We start from the raw sequence: 20,250 nt of genomic DNA, 5'->3' as shown, positions 1-20,250 counted from the left end.
TCCCTTCTTTTCCTTCCTGGACCCATGTAGGTTGTGTGAAGCCATGCAACCATGGGCAAAAGAAACGTTCTTCTACCATGTATAACCTGTCCTCATATCTGCCCAGATCCCACTCACAAGTCAATTGTTTTTTTCAATATCCTTGGAGGTTGCTCTGCACTTGAAGCAAGTTCTTTTAGACAGAGCTCTGCCTGCTCTCAGGCCACAGACGACGTCATGTTAATTTTAGTGCTGGATTTTGTGTCAGGAGCAGCTGGTTTTATGTGAAACCATTGTGCTGTAATTTGAACAAGATCTATATGTACCATGAAAAATAAATGATCATGTCTTTGTAGAGGCTGGATGAGGCTGCTTGGGTCTGGAACAACATGACCACTCTCCAGTTTCATTTTTGCATTCAGAGAGAAAGGGATGTGGTCTGTGAACTGCGCCAAATCCTTACATTAAAAAGGTGGGAGTTTCAGTTTCAGAAATGCTGTTCACTTCTCAAGCTATGTGTGACTTGGTTAAGAGAAACATAAAGGAGATAAGCTATATTAATCCAACCATGCAAATAAAACCCTTATCACCATCAGTAACCTAATCCTCTGAAGGAATTCCACAGGCTGGGGTTTTGGACAGCCAGTTGTTTCTTCATAGTGAAAGCTGACACTTGACAGCCTGGCCTGCATTAATACCTTCTACTTGCCTTTGTCTAAGTTATAGTGGCCTTCCTGAAATCTGGTATCTTTTGCCTTACAGTAGGAGAGAATTGTTCTGCAGTACAGCCTGGTAAAATGCTGCTCAGAATGATAAAAAAGCAAAAAAAAAAAAAAAAAAACCAGCAGAAGGTGGTCTCAGGGGAGGAGGGAAAGGTAATTTATAGATTTTTCCTGAAGTTAGAGAAGTTGATGCTAGACAAGGCCATTTACTCAGCTAATCTTGTTGGTTTACACATCAGACCACAAGTTCTCTGCTGTTTGCTTTCCATATTCAGCTTCATAACTTTCATTTAACCTATGGGCCTATTCCAGACAAAGTATGCAACACAAACTAGGCTCCACAGCTCTGCTGATTGCTCCTGCTGCACTAACACTCATTTCTGAACAACAGAATGCATTCAGGACATGCCACTGGAAATTGGTATTGCTGCTTTGAGTAAGGAAGTTTGCATTCAGTTTTGCATTCACTTTGCCATGTGGAATATTTCATATGTAACTTCTGCTGATGCCTTTGGACAGTGGACTTTAGTGATGTATTTTCATGTGGGGGTTGGTACTTCTTTTGTGATTTTGAGTTGGTTTTGGTCTTTTTCAGTCTCAAGATACCTACTAACATATAACAAGTAAAACTCCACTAGTTTAACTAAGCTGTAGCTTGTCCCAGCCAGCAGATTGTCACAGAGGGCCCAGTGACAAGAGGGTTGAGCTTTGTTTAAGCACCTTTCCCTGAGCCCGAAGGAGCAGTAATAGAGCACCTGACTTCAGCAGATGCAAATTGAGAGAGCTGTTTACTGGTGTGCTAATGAGTCCATGGAAATATCAGTGGCCTTACTGTAATCTGCCTGCCTCTTTGTTTTTCTCAGACATCACCCTTAATGTTCAATTTGGACAAACCAGCCATTCTTTCAATAGAAAAACCACATTTTAAATTTAAAAAAAGGGTCACAGTGGGTTTGGTTTTTTTCATTCTTTCACTTCCAAAGTGCACCATAATTGTTAATGATCTCCTTGAAGCATGCTGTTTGCTATAGCTACACAACAGTAGGTGTAAGGGTAGTGCTTGCTCATGCAGGGAAATGTCCAAAAGAACGGGTAAGGATCAAAAAGTCCTCCTTTGATTACAGTGCTGTGGTAACAGTTTCAGTGGTATGATAAAATCAGTGTTTGTTTGGAGTTATTTTCCTAATAATGCAGCTTGTTTTGCTGAAAATTATAGGGATGGTCAAACTTCAGTGTCACAAGACATCCAGTACTTGAACACTTCAGCCTGAAGAGGAACTGTGGATATATAAGGAGCAAGTCATCCTCTTGAGTATGAAGCACTGCACTTTGAAAGGCCAGACCTAAGTCACTGATGGAAAACACACTGCTTGGAAAGGAAAGAGGAAATTAGGACAATGTGTGAAGATTGCTACACATATGTCAATGAATCACAGGCAGTACCAGGCAATACAGCCAATTACATGTATTTGCCACTAGTAACTACAGATCAATAACCATATGAGAGCTAAAAAACAAGAGAAAACACTTAGGAGACATGCATCAGTTCAGATATAAAATTAGTAGAACTGTACAAAAAAGTTCTCGTGAGAGTTGTAGATCTTGGGATACTGTTTATAGGGGGGAAAAATAACATTGCCACAAAACTCTTTTACTTTGAAGCATTCCTTGCTTTCATCTGGTGATTGGCTGAAATCAATAACTAATTTAGACCATGCATTTTAATAGTGTTTAAATAATGAACATTTTCAGACTCAATAGAGTCTAATAGCAAAATTTAGTTTCTTCAGACACTTTGACTTCAGAGAACCTATCAAATGTGTTAATAAGTGTCCTGCTACATTCATTTGTTTGCCACAAGAAAGGAGTGGTTATTATGTGGCTCTCTGCTGTCTATGACATTTCCTTTTTCCTAGGCCAACTTTTCTTCCTTCTACTACATTGAATCCAGTGTTAATCTTTCCGAATATGCAAGATCTATCCAACACTATAGATGGAACAAAATTTTCCTCATCACAAGCCATGATTTATTAATTCCAGTAAAAGATTCATTGTCAGAAAATTAGGTGACTGGCACCTGCACTGGAATGTAAAGCCTGAAGTTTGGTATCTGGGATGCACCTATGGCGTAAAAATCTCTATGGAGATTTTCTCTCTATGGGGAGAGAATCAGACAAAATCCCAAACAAACAGGGTGGTGGGTAAAGCCCAGTGAAGCTCCAGCCAGCAGAAAAGGGCCTGAAGGCCACCCCTCTTTCAGACCTAAACACCTTTCTTGAGGTCACAGAACTGTGCTTGCAGTCTGTTGTGATCGTCAGCATAGAACTCCCTTTTGGAAAGTAGGAGCCTGACATGCTCCATCAAAGAATTTATCTTTGAGCAGCAGGTGTGTGACCCTCCATGTTTTAACAACAGTGGATAGGCCTTCTGCCCAAGGCCAAGGAGACACCTCTCTTCCTGAAAATGGTCAGATGTGCATCTTTTCAGACAATACTTTAGCTCTCTACCCATCAGAGACAGAGCTAGGCTGTCCCTTCTGCCACCTCTGCTCTGGTGCACCTGTCTGACCAGGTGTAGTTTTGAAAATGAGGTTCCTACACCACTTCTCAAAAATGCTTGGCAACACTTTTAACTGCGCTAAGTGGTATGTGTTTATAGATGCTTGTAACCAGTCCTATCTCTATGGGACACTTCTGCTGAGAGCACCCTGCTGTGCTCCTGGCATGTCACCAGGTTAGTCTAAATTAGCCAGGTTATGTTCAGTGCTTTGGAGGCTGCAGGCAATGCCTGGCAGGCTGAACCACCAAGAATGTGGCTGGAAATGTGGATATTGCGATAGCAGGCACTGTTATAAATATTTATAAGAGGGGTTTTTTTTTTGGCTGTGGCGTGGGCTGTGCTTTTCCTTACGCTGGAGCTGAGAGTCTGGTGCTCAAATGCTGTGGGAAGGTCTGCTCGGGGTGCAAAAGACTAGTCTAGTGCAGTAGTGGGAAGGGGGGAAAGAGAGAACGAGGAGATCAATCTGTAACTGACTGTGAACAATCAATTGAGATACCCCACTACCTTCGGACCAGCCAAAGGCTCCGTTCTCCAGCAGTACTATTTATACCTCCCTTAAAAGTATGACTTTAAAGTTATGGCTACTGGAGAAATAGCGTCCCTCGTTTTCCACTACCCAGGCATTCAGGTCCGTATTCCCGGCAGGGCGGTGAAAGCCACGGTTGCAAAGACACTCCTTTAGGGACAGGAAAGATCCTTTCTCTCCCGCCGGGATACCGCGCCGCATTCTGGGAGCGCTCTATGGAAATCACGAGTCCCGCCCCTGCTGGCAGCACCGCCTCCCACCGCCCTTCCCTGGGAACGGCGCAGCTCCGGAGAGTTTCCCCGTGAGTCTCCTAGGAGCTGGCTTCACCCCCCCCCCCCTTATATCTCCCTGCTGCGTTTTCCGAAGATAACTGAACTTCCACTGGGAAGCTCATTTGCATTTCCCTCCTTCGGATTGTTTTAATGGCTTTAATCGGTGGAATGGCAAAACTAATCCATTTCTGACAGTTAAGGCAAAAAGGGAGGGAGGGAGGAAGGAAGGAAGGAAGGAGCGAGCTCCTCGGCACTCTGATTGAGAGGAGCTCTGCGGTTTCCAAGCAAGCAAGGGGTTCCAAAGACTGGCCTATGGAGAAACTTCAGTAGTTCAATGTGTTTGTGCTTTGGGCCGATGCTGAAAATTTGTATCAGCTCACTGAGAAGCTTGATGAGCACTGGAGGCAGCCCAAGGGGAGCAGTGGCAGCACATGTTTAGGATAAGCTAGGAAATGAGAGCATCCCTGTCTGCCAGAAGCAAGCTCAGCTGCAGAAAGGAACTTCATGTCTGAGAGTTTCCCTTCAGCCTATTTTTCAGCTTCTTCTCATGTAATGGATGCAGACATCAATAAGCACCGATTCATCTGATTTATTTTCCTTTGGGCTTCTCTCTCCTTCTGAGGGCTGCTTTTGTTATGAAATTCATAGTCTCTTCTGCCTAGTGGAACCCTGACCCAGGCAGAGCGGCATTCTCTCCTTAGGTAATAAGCAGAAGGAACTGGTAGTTAATATCTCTGATTGCTACCTTTTTCCTTCCCCAAAGGCTTGTCGTTACTGAAGGAAGCTAGGTTTTCCTGGACTTGGAGGAATTCCTGGGTTTTCTCTCAAGGCCTGTGAGTATTTGTCTCCATGGCTTTTGGTGTAATTCTTTATTGGAAGTGTTTCCATAACTGACTTCAAGGAATGTTTCGCAGGTCAGTCTCTCTTCAAACTCTTGAAAGTTTTCTTGGTGCCAACATACATGTTGGAGAAAATCTGTCCTGGTCAAATAATTAGCAGGAGAACACAGAGTTTTATCCCCATAGTCCTGCTCTGGGGAGTGTATAGTGAAATGTAACATGCCCAGGCTGTGTGGGATTTTAATGCTCACCACAGAAAAGACAGGAGTATTTGGTTCTTGAGTTTCCAATACATGTGCAGGAGGAGATTATCTGTCTCTCACCCACTGCTATGCTTCCATCTTGTCTCCTCCTTAACCCTTCCCAGAGACATGGCATCAGGTGCTCTTTTCCTTCTGTGGCCTGGCAAACTGCCGCTGAAATTGCCACAGTGTGACCCACAGGGAGGAGCCCCAGTGAGAGTGGTGAAATAGGTTGTGAAAAAAAACTGGTGGCTCCCTTGGATTTGGAGTGACATGATTATGAAATCTGAGATAGGTAAAACTTGTAACAGGAAGGAAATTCATTACTCTGTCACACAGACATCTTTCAGAATGGTTCTGTGTCACATAAAGAATTATCAGCTAGACAAACCATCTCAGCAGCAGTAAAACCTGAAATACAGAATATGTAAAAGCAGAGAGAAATCCTCCAAGGGCTGGACTTGCTGTATTTTGCATGGAATCATATTATATTCCCTTAATTTTCTTTTTTTTTTTAATGCTGAAGATACCCATCTGTAAAGGGGAGTAGTAGTGATTGGATGGGGATTAACAAAGGATAGGTGTTTAAATGTTTAGGTGCATTGCTGGTAGAAAGGTGTTTTTTGCTGTTGTTTGTTTGTGGGGGTGGTTTTTTTTTGACACAGGAACAGCAGCATTATGAGTTACCCAAAATTAAAAACCTTCTTATCTGACTGATCTTTACGTTGTATTTTCAGAGCATGAGTAACAATTACATATGGTCACAGAGGATCACTGAGATGTTAAGTTCCTGCATGTTTATAGCAGTTTATTCTTTCTTCTTTCTCTTCTTTATTCTTTCTGTTTTTCCATTAGAAGATCATGGGCTCAGATTTTTACCTGACCAGCTTTCTCTTTTGGAACCAATTAAAGAAACACAAATAGAATCAGACTTGTGGCCTAGTCTTCCTGCTTAGGGTGAGAATTCTAGAACAGCAAGAAGTATTGAAATTTATTTGGAGGCCACAGTGCCATTCATTGTGGCTATGGAAATTTCCATGAAAAAAGATTTTTTTGCAAAATGGTTTATTTTTATCCATAGTTTGGCTTCTTTGAAACTTGAGGATTTTTTCATGGGGATATTCTAATGTACTGTAGCTGTTCTATTCTAGCTAACATGTATGATGAGTTTCCATTTAGTTTTATTTTTATGCTTGCTGATCATTAAGTCCATGCCTTTAGTAAGTGTAAAAGAGTATTGCTTTATTAACATCAATTACTGTTAGCTCTTATTGGCATGGAAAGAGCACCCACATGCCTCAGCAAAACCAGCTCCCCCTCTGACAGATGACAGTACCAGCAGCAGGCAAGAGACATTTCCCTGCAAGCTCCTTAAGGCATGGAATTAATGCATTCTGATTTACGGCAGCTCCAGTCCTTGGAGTATTCACAGGGCTAGGAGAGTGACAGGGAATGATGCACACTTATTGCAGCACATTCTGAGAGCACATCTCTTTTAGGTGTGTAACCTGACATTATTTTAAATTGGTGGGGAACAACTTCTTAAATTATAGATCTGTGTTTTCAAGATAGCAGAGAAAATTATTTCATGTTTTCCCTGTTAGCAGCATTTCTGAGGCCAAGTGAGACATAGTTTTCCCCTTCTCAGGGTATCAGTCCTAAGGAAGATAACCTGTATCGCTGTGAAAACCTTTTGTGTTTTCTGGGGTGGAAAAAAGCTGTGAAGCAGCTGAAATTACACACCATGTCTCTTTTTTTTTTTTCTTGCAGAGCTTCCATACAATTTAGAGGTTGGAAAGACTCTCTCCCCCTTGGGAATTAATTAAAATGACTTTATTTAATCTCTGCAGACTATAGGTATTTGTATATTCAGCCTTCTAACATCTCTCCCTAGGGAACGCTTGCTAAAGAAACAGCTCAGCTTTTTCAGCAGAGGTAACAATGTTGCGTATTTGCAATTATTATTTCTTACACTGAGCATCTAAGTTAATACTTCCAGAATTCAGTTTAAACAACAAAATAAACTTCTAGTGAAAGGATAACTCTGCGTAGAGAGAAGATACTTTCTCTAACTGTACTTTGAACTATGTTCTCTTCAAAATGTTTGTTTTGCTTTAATGAGACAATGTTGTAATCTGTTAGCCTTTTATAAAACTTTGCTAAAAGAAATTGAGCAAATTTCACAAGAAACTTGGTAGAGTTGCAAGGAAGATTACTTTTATGTATTTTTGTTTATCACTTTTGACTCTTGCAGGTTTATGGTGTGGATGTGCCCGAGATGGTGGTGTTTGGTGTCTAAAGACTGATGTGGGAGCTGGGAAGGCAGCAGTTTTCCCTTTGCAGTTTATTTTGGGGACAATCCTCTTCCCTCCTGCATGGGTGTAAACAGCTTTTGGCAGAAACATAGCGCTGTTTCTGTCACAGAGTGTCCAGCAGAAGGTAAAGGGACTGTGCCAGGTGCAGCAGGTGCCACACCTGTGTGGGGGGACAGGGATGCATGGAAAGCATCAGCTGTAGGTCTGAGGAGCCCAAAACCCTACACAAGGGTTTCCCCCAGTGAGTGACTGTCCCAGCAGGCAGAGAGGCTCTGCTGCAGTGTGGTGAGACTCCCTGGTGCTGCAGGAAGCAGGGAGGGAAAGACTCCAGAGGGAAGGAGCTCTCTAAATTGCATCACTGGGACTGATTGCTGTTGACTGGATTTTGTCTTCCCAGTGGAAATTTCATTGGTCTTAATCAAGTTACCTTAACCTTTCTTTCTTGGTCTGCTGAAATCGGTGGGCCTGAGATGTAGAAAAACAGTGGCTCCATAAATAAGCTGCTCTGATCATAAAAAGAACCATGAGCCTGTGGTTAAGAATCCCTAATGAAAATTCCACTTGGGTGATCAAACTAAGAGCAGATGATTGCTGTCACTGACCTTTCTATCACATTCATTTGTGTGAGACTTGGTTGCTGCAGTTTATATCACGGTAATAAAAAGTTCACTAGAGTTTTCTTTACAATGTTCTGGTAACTAATATTCTATTAATTGATACCCTGGATGATTAATGAAACCAGCCTATAAAATTTTATTTGAAGCCTAGCACCCAGATACAAACTTTGTAGGTTCAAGGTGGTTTGAAGGCAAGGAATTTTCTAGGGAAAAAAGTCATCACATATATACAAAAGCACTTGGTGTCATTTTTACTTCCTCACGTTAGGTACAGTGTTTTAAAATGCCTTGAGATGAGAGTTGTATTTAATAGGAATTTATTTACTGACCTAATGACTGCAAAGCCAGCCAGGAGATGTAATGAGCAGAGCTGGCTGACGCATTCTTATTGGACTCCCAAATACTTCAAATCTTGCTTATTTAAAAGGTTTATTGTAAATGACTGTGCTTGCCTAGAGCATGCAGCAAGTGGTAGGAAGAAGTATTTAGAAAAGAGAATCAAGATTCAATTTCCAAAGCGGGAAAACCGAGAGAAAACTCCTCATGAAAACAGAGCACACTAGAATCATATAGTGCAATATAACAGAACCATATAAATGTGTCTGGATGCAGTGATGAGTAATGGAGGTGCCTTTCCCGCCGGACCGTGGGGAGACAGGCAGCTTGGGACAAGCTCCAGCCAGGGCCAAATACTTGGCTGAAAGCTGGGATGAGGCAGGGAAGAGAAAATGGCATCGAGGCCTGGCTGCCCAAGAGCAAAGGCAGCTGCCAGCAGGACGGGTGGGCTGGTGACACAAGCAGGGAGGAGGCATGATGGCAAAAGAAGAACAATCCAGAAAAGAGAGGGAGGTTTCCTGCACCCCAGGGAGAGGCCCTCAGCTCCCGGCTGCCCTCACGCGCGGCCACTGGGCCCTGGCTGCCGGCAGCGCCAGCTAAAGGAGCGGGGCCTGGCCTGAGGGCAAAAAGGGCCTTTCCCTGGGATTTGCAGCCCTTCCTCCCCAAAAATGGGCTGTGTTGACCTCGGAACAGGCTTCACAACTTGTGCCTCCTTGGCACAACACCTTCCGGGACACCTACTAGGTAAAGGTGAGTGTCTGAGCACTGAGGGAGCAGGCAGGCTCTCTGCTGAGATCCCAGCGGGAATTCGTGATGAATGGCTTGGTGCCGGGATGCCTCTGCTACTAATTCCCATCGTTTAACCCAGCTCTCAGCACTCTCCCTGGTGTGCATGTCCCTTGGGATTTGGAGGGGCTGTGTCCCTGTGGTAGGGATGGGAGGGCTCATTGTGTGGTTGGGACAGAGCTGAGCGTTTGCAGCCGCCACACCCACTGAAAGGAAAGGGAGCACACTTACTACCACGGTGATTAACAGTGTTAAATTAAATATCAATACATGACAAAGGAGTGTTATTGGAAGGTTATCTTCAGCCCTCATTAGGAAATAGCTTCTACACCCTTGGAGAAGGATTGCAGTAGCATATCTGTAACAGGGAAACTTGGAATTGGTAAAGAAAATCCTGAAGGTGGGAAATGGGAAAAAAAAAAACAAAAAAGGATTTAAATCTATGACAGCATGCAGGTTTCTAGTATATTCAGGCATATTCACGCCATTTGGGTTTTTGGGGAGGTGGATGGGTCTCCATTTCCAGAGCTGTGCCTGCAGATCCTGTGGTGCAGTTGCAGCGTGTGAGCACAAGAGAGCTGTCAGCACCTTTGCATGTTCAGCCTGTGGGCATGGCTGGAGGCAGGTTGTGGAGGTGGTGATGGGAGCACACGGGACAACTTTGCAGCTCAGTCCACAAAATGAGCTTTTTGTTTGCAGGCTCTGCATTTGTGGGGCTGCAAGGCATTTATGAGGTAGCTGTAGCTGAAAGGAAGGCAGTGGAAAAAACCCGAAGAGGAATGGAAGAGAAAGGTCAATGGGAGCCATAGCATTTTAGCCAGCAGGATTTAATAATTAAACAATAAATACAGATTTCAAATCGATGATAAATTCTGATTGAAGAACCTACAGGAAAATGAATCTGTGGTGGCTGAGGATATATTCCTCTCAGCAATTAATATCTTGCAGCTGACTTTAAAAAATCCCTTGTATATTTTCCCCAGTCAAGAAAGTGGGGCCTAATATGGCCCAAAGAAATGAGCTTTGAGCCACCACCTGTGGGAGTGATCATTAAGGAAATATTTCAGGCTCTCAACAACCAAAAATTAAGCACCTTTCTGCACAAAACAAGGACCTCCACTTTGTTCAGTTGCTGTATTCTCTGGAAGTCAAATGGCATATTGGTCTGAAGCACCTAGAGCAGAAATTCCTGCATTTTATAGGTGAAAGGTTTAGGCAGTCATCATGTATTTCTGCTATTTATCCCTTTGACTATTTCATCAATCGGTGAAAAGCATGCTGTGTATTAGAAATGAAAACCACATAATTAAAGCAGAATCTCAGGTAAGTGACTCCTCTTTCCTCCTCTGCCCCCAACAGCAGCACTTTCAACTGCTGCTCCACAAATGCCTTTGAAGCACAGTGCCTGTGTTGTGAACAATGGCAAAAATCAAGTATCAGGTACTGGCTGTTCCATGAGGAATTAAGATTAAAATACATATGCTTGACTTGATCCTCATTTATTCCAGAAAATCAGAGGCTAAAAAAAAAGATTGAGGCTGTCAAAAGAGACTGTTAGCTTGCAAATTAAACGGGAATTAAAAAAAAAAAATGTGGACATTCAGCAGGAAAAGACTAGTCAAGTGCAGCAGTGGGTGTGGAGAAAGAACAAAGAAATCTGTAACTGACTGTGATCAATTATAAATACCACTGCCATCGGACCAGCCAAAGCACCAAGCAGTAAGATTGGTATTTATAGCTCTCAGAAAGGCACACTGTCAGTGTTGTGGCGGTGTAGCTAATAATCGGATCTGGCAAAACCAAATGGTTGTGTTCTTCCCTTTCCAAAACCACATGCTGTATCTCTCCTAAACTCTCATAGGTGTTAAATTTCGTGTGAGAACTCTCCTGGAAGCGTCCCCGGGCACCGCTGCCTGCTGGGTAAGCGCTATGCAGATGGACCATGGAAATACGTGGAGGCTGCTGGGGGAGGAGGCTGTGCTCGGCTCTTCCTCCCGGCATCCCGGCGATCTCTGATAGCAGCAAAAAGGCTGCTCTCAGATAATCTCCAGCCAGCGAAGCGTGCAGAGTTTGCTGTGTGAGTTTACTGCGTGGGCAGAGACAAGCAAGCAGTCTGGCAGATGTATCTGAACTATTGGATTATTTCAGCCGTGTTTGCTGTAGCCCGTAACAAACAGCCCGCACCTTTCTCCGCTCGGGAGGGGATGCCGGGTCCTTGGCTCCCTGCTCCGCACCGCATCGGGGCTGCAAAGGAGAAGATGGTGAGGCCCGGAGCAAACCGGCATGGGCGGGATCCCGATCTCAACAGCTACTAAGAAACTGTTGTTGCAAAATAGAACTTTTATGTTAGGGGTAAAATAAACACTGTAAAATAAAAGAAGCAAGAAGAAGAAAGAAGAGAAAGAGAAAAAGAAGAAAGAGAGAAAAGCGAAAAATAAAGAAGAGAGAAAGAGAGAACAGAAAGAGGATAAAAAGAGAGGAGAGAAAAAGACGAGAGGAAAAAAGTAAAGAGCAAATAGAGAGAACGAAGAACTAAACGAGAACGACAAGAAAGAAGCCCAAAGAAACACATCCAACGCCCAGCCGAACCCGAACTCGATGAAAGCAAAGACAGAACACATACGAAAGACTGACAGCGACGAAGGAAGAAAGGAAAGATCGTGGTGAGGGTTTTTTTTTCTGTTGGTTTGGTTTGTTACCAAACCATAGTTTGGTTTTTTCTTTTCTGGCAATATCAGAGCCAAAGGGCACCAGTGAAAATGCAAACCCAAAAGGTAGAGTTTCAGTGAAATGCTCTCCTTGCAAACAAAATCACCTGAAGAAGATTCTTTCTCCTGCCCCAGGCATTCCCACATCTACCTGCCCCTCAGCAACTACTTGTGGAGCAAATCGTCACTCCCTGGGAGAAAGAGGTGTCAGTTTGCAAGACAAAAACCCCATGTAATATATGGAGGGTTCCAGATAGTGCAGACCAGCTCAGCCACACAGTTTTAAGTCCAAAGGAGCACAGCCATGAGGGCAATGCACCCCAGCACTGGGTGTAAAGGTTTGGACTGGGATTCATCCTAGCAGCTGGTACAATGCTATGTTTTGGATTTAGTATGAGACTGATAGGACACTGATGTTTTAGTTGTGGCTGTCCCATGCTTACCCTAAGTCAAGGACTTTTCAGCTTCCCATGCTCCACCAGGGAGCAGATGCACAAGATTCTGGGAGGGAGCATGGTCAGGACAACTGACCTGAGCTGGCCAAAGGGATATTCCACAGGATAGAATGCCATGCCCAGCACATAAACTGGGGGGAGTTGGCAGGGAGCCACTGACCAGTGCTGGGAGATGGGCTGGACATCAATCAGTGATCTTCTTTCTCTTGGGCTTTTTCCTCTGTGTCTCTTCTTTTCCTTATAATTAACTTTATTCCAATTGTTAAGTGGTTCTTACCTCAATCTATGTGGTTGTTTTTCCCATTCTCCCCATCCCAGGGGAGGTGTGGAAGGGTGGGGAGTGAGCAAGTGGCTGTGTGGTACTTAGTTGTCATCTGGGGTTAAACCACAGCACTGGGACAGAAGTTCTTCCACCTTCCAAAATCAGCATTTCACTCACTGTTATTTCATTGTGCTGCAGTTCTTTTCACTATCCCCCTTATGCTCACCTCAAAAAGGTGAAAGCTGCTTTTGGGCATCTCTGCAACCTCTTCTGCTGACCTACCTACCTCTCAGGTCCTACCTCTGAGGTCACACTTCGGTTCCTGATTTCCCACCTGCAGTCCCACACTCTCCCTTGTATTGGCACAGCTAATCTTGGAAAGCGATACAGTGGCAAATAGCAGTTCAAATGTTACCTTTTCAGCCCAAGAGTGCACACAGCAGGGTGAGGAAAGAAGAAATTGCCCTGGAAAATCTTCAGGAGCCTGATTTTAGATTGTCTTCAAATTGCTGTCTGCCCAGTAGCTCACTGTCTCATGTCAGGAGTAGTTTTAATAACCCTAAAGAGAGTAAACATCGCTCCTAGTGATTTCAGAGAGACTGGCTTTAAATATTGCAGAGACTCAGTTCAGCTTGATGTCTGTCATATCAGGCTTCTTTGGGCTATAAAAAGTGAAATGCAGTCATTTGTTGCTCCAAAAGGAGACTAGAAAATGGAGTTATTTTCCAAAATTTTGAATAATGTCTGAATTTCAAAATTTGGGCTATTCTGCCTCTGTATTTACAGCATTAGTTTGGAACCAGAAAAAAAAGTTTTAGGTTGGTTGTTTTTTTGTAGAATACTGGTATCCTGATGGCATCATGATTTATGGATTAATTTCTTCAGAACAAAGCTGCGATTTCATTCCAATACCAATTGAATGCCAGAATTTTTATATTCTGAAGCCAGATAAACCAGGAAGTGAAGAGTCAAAACTTCATCCAATTTGTTTTGTTTGAAGGCATAACATTCTGTTGTGCTTGAGACCCAGGAGGTTCAACGTGGGTCTGAGAAAGCTTAAGATAAAACAAGTTAGGGGCACCAAAGCAGTGTCTCTTTCGTGGGAATGTAGTTCCCGGCCAGCAACAACAACCACATCTCTTGTCTTTCATCTTCCTTCTTAAACTGAAGACAATATTACCTTTCCTGATTTATCAGAAAATCAAAAGTGGTGGGGTCCTGGTTGTTTTGTTTTGTTTTTTGGGTTTTGGGGTTTTTTGGGTGGGTTTTTTTTTGGTTTTTTTTTTGTTGTTGTTTTCTTTTTTTTTTTGTTTTGTGGGTTTTTGGTTAGTTTGGTTTTGGTTGGTATTTTTGGGGGGGAGGTTGGTTTGTTTTTTTTGGTTATTTTTTTTGTTGTTTTTTTTTTTTTTTTAAGTCCTGCAGAGTTTTTTTGGCTGCATAGACCTACTGAGCATGAAGAGAAGCAGGAAAAAAAAAGGGCATGTCACTGTAGAATATTAGTTAAAATGCAATGCAAGGGATGCACACAAAATTTGGAATTACTCCTGAGATTATTTGCTACCTCTCGTTTTTGTCAAATACTTTGGTAATGCTGCAAATATGTTTGGTTAGGGATTTGTTTATTCAGCTCAGTCTGTTTGCACATGCTTTACATCAGTAATATTGTATCCAGGCTTCTTCAAACAAGTTCGTAATTTGACAACAAGTTTTTGGACTTTATCACAGTTGGAATCCACTTTACTTGCTGCTACTTCAAAATCTGTGTAGGTTTTTTTGTGGAAATAATTTTCTTCATAAGGTTGCAAAATTGGGCCACTCTCAGCTGCCCTTTAATGCATTTTTTTGCCATTGTTACAGTGGTTCCAGCCAGTGAATATAACTGGAAGTTTTTTTTTTTTCCCCTTGAGAGGAATTGTGTATTTTCCCTGAGTTTTCATACCCCTTTTTTTGTGCATATTGTTTTATAACAAGGCCCTACTTATCTTCACAGACACATCTTTTACTTATTGCAGAGATTCACAAGGGATGAAATTCTTGAATCTAATAATCATGGAAAAACCCCAAAATATTTGTAAACCCTGGCAGAAAATGGAACCTTAAATCAGCCCACAGGGTTGTTCTGAGGTTGTTCATCTTTGTCCTTCTTCCAGCCACATTCCCCAGGCCTCAAATTTGGTATTTTATTTTATCACACTCATTAGATACCAAACAGTATGAGCTGGGCTTGAGGGATAAATTTTGGGGTATGTGTCATCTTCTATATCACCTTTTTGAATGTACATTTGAAAATGTAGGCTGGAACCTTGCTATGTGTTCTAGAAGAGGAAATCTAGAGTGGAGTGTAATAAGACAGGTTTTTTTGGTAAGAGCTCAAGAGGATTTCTTTATGTGGCTTGTGTTAATTTGCTTGCTGTGAACAACTGCTCTTCTGACTGGCCCTGTTGAATGCTGAGTTCCCTCTTGTGACCCACTCTCTCTGTGTTTAGCTGTGTCTTTGGAGACTTAACACACTGCCAAAATATTTGACATGTTGAGTCAGAGGGTTAATGTTGCTACAGGAACCTTTGGGAATACTTCTGTAAGGTTACTTTTAATTAATTTTTAGAAACTGAAAGGAAGGTGACAAAGATTCTGCAATGTGCTTTAAATACTGTGTGCTACACACAGTATTTAAAGCACAGTATACCTGAAAATCGAGTGTTAGTGACAGGGGTACAGGCATTCACCAAAATAATCTCATTTAACTCTTCAACACACACTGCAAACAACATTCCTAGGAGTGTTTGAGGAATACAAGACACATGAGCATCTTCACATCATCCTTACACCTGCCAATATAAAAAATGAGAGGTGTCTCCTTCCACTGTGTAGGAAGGGAAAAGCAGCTTACATTAGTCAAAGCATTTTCCTCAGTGAAAGCAGATACTTGAGAAGAAATGCTTGGTGAATATTCCTGATTTTAGCAAACAATAGTATAGCTGGTGTCTCAGAAAGGAATTTTGTTAATCAGGATACTCATTCAAAGTACTGAGAAGTAACACTTCCTTGATTTCCATACAGCTCTAATCCATTTTAAGAAAATAAAGGAGTCAAATGACCCTGCTGAGGGACTTATTCTGGATTTTTCCAAGTGAACTAATCTGGCAATAGGGTTGCACTGGGTGGAGATATGGTCCCAAAATCATTATTACCATTATTATCATTACCTTGTAATTCCTAAGAGAAACATGATTTAGTTTGTGGGTAGGGTTTTTTTAGTTGGTTGGTTGGGCTTTATTTGCTTATTTTTTCCTGAATGTCCCTGGATTCATAAAGGTTTAAAAAGCATCATAAGTGTAGCCAAGAAGCAGTAGTTTGGTGATACAAAGTGTTTGGTGATACAAACTAAAAAAAAAACCCAAAAAACACCAACATTTGTATCACCAAACACACCAAGTGTTTGGTGATACAAATTTCCCACTGATGTCTGAGCTTCCTGATTGAAATCAACTAAATTTTACAGCATGACACTCATTTTCTTTAAAACAACTTGTTTTTGTTCTCTGTAACATTAGCTCTCTAATTCACTGCAGACTTGCAAGTGTCCACTGAAGACAAAGAGATTTACAGAATAACTTAATTTTTGCTAGTGTGTACTGCTTCCGCCTCCTTCCCAGGAGATTTAGTAAGATCATAACACTACAGAATCATCAGAAGCCATATGTAGCAGCAGTACAACTGCTCTGCTGCTCTGCTTTTGCTTTGTGTCTATAAATGCAGTAGTAAATGGCAGGATTCTTCAGAGATTGAAGGAGTGATCAGACAGGGACATAATGAGTTATGGGGACAGGGAGTCTTTGTTATTTCACCCAAGGGAAAAACCTGTTAATAGGCATTTATATAATGAGAAATTTGAATACTACCTTTCAAGCTTTTTCAGACATGGGGGAAAACTATTTTCTAATTTCTCTCTTTCTATTTTAAAGGTACAGCATAATTTAGCAAGGTGAGTAAACTAAATGTTGCAATTTGTTAAGAGTATTAAATGGAGCAACAAGTTTTTCCACTTGTACAGGCAAGAGATCACAAGCAAAATATTTAAAGGCTTGTGATGTTCATGATTAATAGCTACTTGAAAATGTTCTTCTCAAGGATTAAACCTAATTTTATTTGCTTTAGGACAGACAACTTTAGGAAATGTCACCTGAATATTGATTTCTATCAATTTCAAATAGGAAAATTATTTTGCTCTTTATTTTTTTTCTGACAGCACTGGCCAAGTCCACTCAGAAATTTTTATTGAAGTTTAAATTGCCTACCAAGAAATCTCTTGATAGTCTCTGTGCTTCATCTTTCTAATCCAACTTGTTCTTCCAAAGCTAAATTGATATTGCAGTTTTCTAATTTATTATGTCATGTAATTTTATTCAGGAACCTACATATGCTGAAATCTTAATGCAGTAGTAATGTTATGCCCTGCATAAACTGGTACATCAATTACATTTGCCATTTGGAACATCTCAGCTGAATTGCTTCGAGTGGGCCTGATCAGGGAATAAGACACTGTTGTGGTGAGAATAGGAATTTAAATACAAAAATATAAATGACTGGCAGGAATTCAGATAAAATAATGTTTAAAAATATATCTGTTCCAGCTAACAGAGGTTTAGGGCTGCCCTTCAGAAGTGCTTAGTATATAATAGTTTTAGCTTTATTTTTCAAATAATTTTCGCTATTAGTACTTGGCACTCAGCTGGCTTTCAAGTAAAAAAAAAATGGATGCTTTTTGCATTATTTATTTATTTGTTTATTTATTCACTGTTTTATTTACAGTGTATGTTCTTATTAAAGTCTACACCTTTTACTGTACAGGCAGTTCATGACCATATGAAGTTCATGACCATATGAAAACCACTCCATGGTTTATGGCAAAGCATTGCTTAATCAAATCTCATTTAGCAACAGTGTCAACTGAAGTCAGCAGAATATTTAAATATTGGCAGTCCTGTAAGCATGCAGCCTTCCTTTCAGTTTTTAAAATATTGTGCATGAGCTTAATCCTGAATCAAGGCCTAATAATGTTTCCTCTGTGCTGGTTACAGATGTTTTCCTGCAAAGGCTTTGGCACGTTGCATATTTGTGCCACAAGTGGAGACCAGCCCTCCTCTTGCTGTTTTCACAGCATCCCTCCCCAGAAGTATAGTGTTAGAAAAGGCTGAGGCTTAGAGACACAAGAAAATTAGGATAATTCAGTCCTTAGAAGGCAGATGTGGAGCCCCTCCTAAATTTTGTGTGCTAAATGTCTCTGCAAAATCATTGGGTCCCAATGATTTCCCGAGTGGCTGTAAAGTAAACAAAACAAAAATAACTGTTATTTCTCCTTTCCTCTTATCTCACCCTTTCCTCTTATCAAAACCTTTAAGTTTAATGTTGACATCAAAAATAAGACATCCAGTATTCTAGAAACCTAAATAACAGCTACTTTCTACACTTCAAGAACATAGTATGGAATATGAAAGCAGTTTATTTTGACAGACCGCAGTAGCAAGGAAAGATTCAAATTTTGGAAAGATACTAATGTGTTTTTGTATCAGGGGAAAAATAATAAAACCAGCACGTTACCCTTAAAACAACAGCTTCATTTAAAAAGTTTTTATTCTAAGGAGTCAGTCAAGGCTAATGAGGAAATTTAACATTTGCTGAAGGCCTCTGAGAAAGATAAAGTATTGTGATCCTCGAGAATGTACTTTAGTAAAGCATTGAATGGCATTGGGCAAGCACATAGACACACATTACTGCATATATTCAAGCACAAGTAATGTTTATGATGCTACAACACTCAGGAATGACCTAAGGAGGCCTCACTTGGATTCAGTTTACTTTTGTGTAATGTAGACTGTTATACAAGGCTGAGCCAGAGATTCTTATTCTGGTTTTCCTTCCAGACTTTCTTTCCTTGTAGTGTAAATATTTTTTTTCAGATAAGTTACATTAAATAGAATGAGAAATTGAAGTTTCTTCTGAGTTTCAGTGGTGCTGTCTTGCACCACTGCTGCAAAGGGGAAAAAAAAGCCCCCAAAACTTTGAGATTTTGGATATGTTTTAGACTACTAACCACAAACAATTTTCCTTTCTGTGTTTGTATTTCATTTCCCCCTTACCTAGCAAATGCTGCCTGACACTCAACTGCTGTGAGGACAGCCAGGTTAATTAAATAAATATATTCATTTCATTCTAGGGACAGTTGGAAGTTTTCATTAATTTTACATAGTGGTCCCTGAGTCTTTCCAATTTCTAGAGAAGAATGCCAGGAATTCTTACACTCTTACAATTTGAGGAATTTTTCAGCTAAAAATTACTGGAAAAAATGAAAATGTGTCCAAGAAAACAAAGGTTTTGAGAAACAAACAAAATTTTTCTCAGAGTTCTGCAGAGAACATTTATCTGGTATGACAACTCATAACCCAGGCAAACACTCTAGAGACCACTAGAGACCAGTTCCTACAGAAGCAGGCAAGAATCTCTAATCAATAAAAAGATTTTTTTTTCCAAGCCTCAGTTTTTTGTTGTTGTATTAAAAAAATATATATTTTGGGCAAGATAATTACCCACAGAAATGCCAGATCAGTGCCATACCCCTGATTCTACTTTGGTCACAAAGCCAGATTTATCATCTCTATTTTCAGGTAGTCTCCTTTATTGACTATTATGGGCCAAGTACCTAGCATGATCAAGTATCTATTTCTGCCAATAAAACCATAAACACTTGGAAATTCAATGCTCCTTTTACCATACTAGGACTATTTTAATTTATTGTTGCAGAGGCAAACGTGGTACCACATAGTGATTTTTTTGGGTTCTGTGAGCATCACAGTAGGTAGTGAAAATTGATATTGGCAGCACAAAATTTCCCGAAGAATTTTAAGCAGCTACAATCTCAGTATGACTACAGATTGATAAATATGACCAGCAGCTGCCAACCTGGTCTTTGAAAAGACCAGTCAAGGTTAGCAGTGGGGTGGAGCATAGAAAGCTTACTGTAACTAACATCAATAACTTTAGTGGGGGCACTACCATCAGACCAGACAGCTACCTAAGCTGTTTAGATATTTATATAACTCTCTCAAATCACTCCTCCTCTCTGGTTAGGTTGATTCACACAAACTACTGCAAGCAAAGAAGATGATTAACGGAGAGCACATATTTTGTGTCCTGGGCACCACTAAACAGTGTCCCTGTACCCTCTCCACATTTTTTGGCAGTTCAGAGAGCAGAACTAGTTCTCGGCTCGCAACAAATTTGCATGATGGGAAATATAAGCAAATGACTGAGTTGTAAACTCTCCTGCCTGAGCTGCGGGAACATCGCAGGGTTGGGCGAGTACCGAGAGAGAGGTTTAGTTACCGGATTTAAATGAATCCGGGCTGCTTTGAAACTGCTGCCCAGAGACGGATTTTGGGGGGCTCTTTCTACTTTGGGAGCTCTTCCGCGGATGGTGAAGGGAAAAAGCCGCTCCACGAGCCTGCTGGTGAAATGCAGCAGATGGCAGCAATGTACAAAGGAAACATGGCCCTCGGCTTGTCTCAGGATTACTTTGAGCACGCAGATTTCACCCTTCCTCACACCGACTGCCTGGCCCTGCTAAAGGTCCCC

Source organism: Serinus canaria, chromosome 2 (genome assembly GCF_022539315.1).
Source record: "Serinus canaria isolate serCan28SL12 chromosome 2, serCan2020, whole genome shotgun sequence".
Lineage (NCBI taxonomy): Eukaryota > Metazoa > Chordata > Aves > Passeriformes > Fringillidae > Serinus > Serinus canaria.
The sequence above is the reverse complement of the archived record's forward strand: the minus strand, read 5'-3'. Positions refer to the sequence as shown.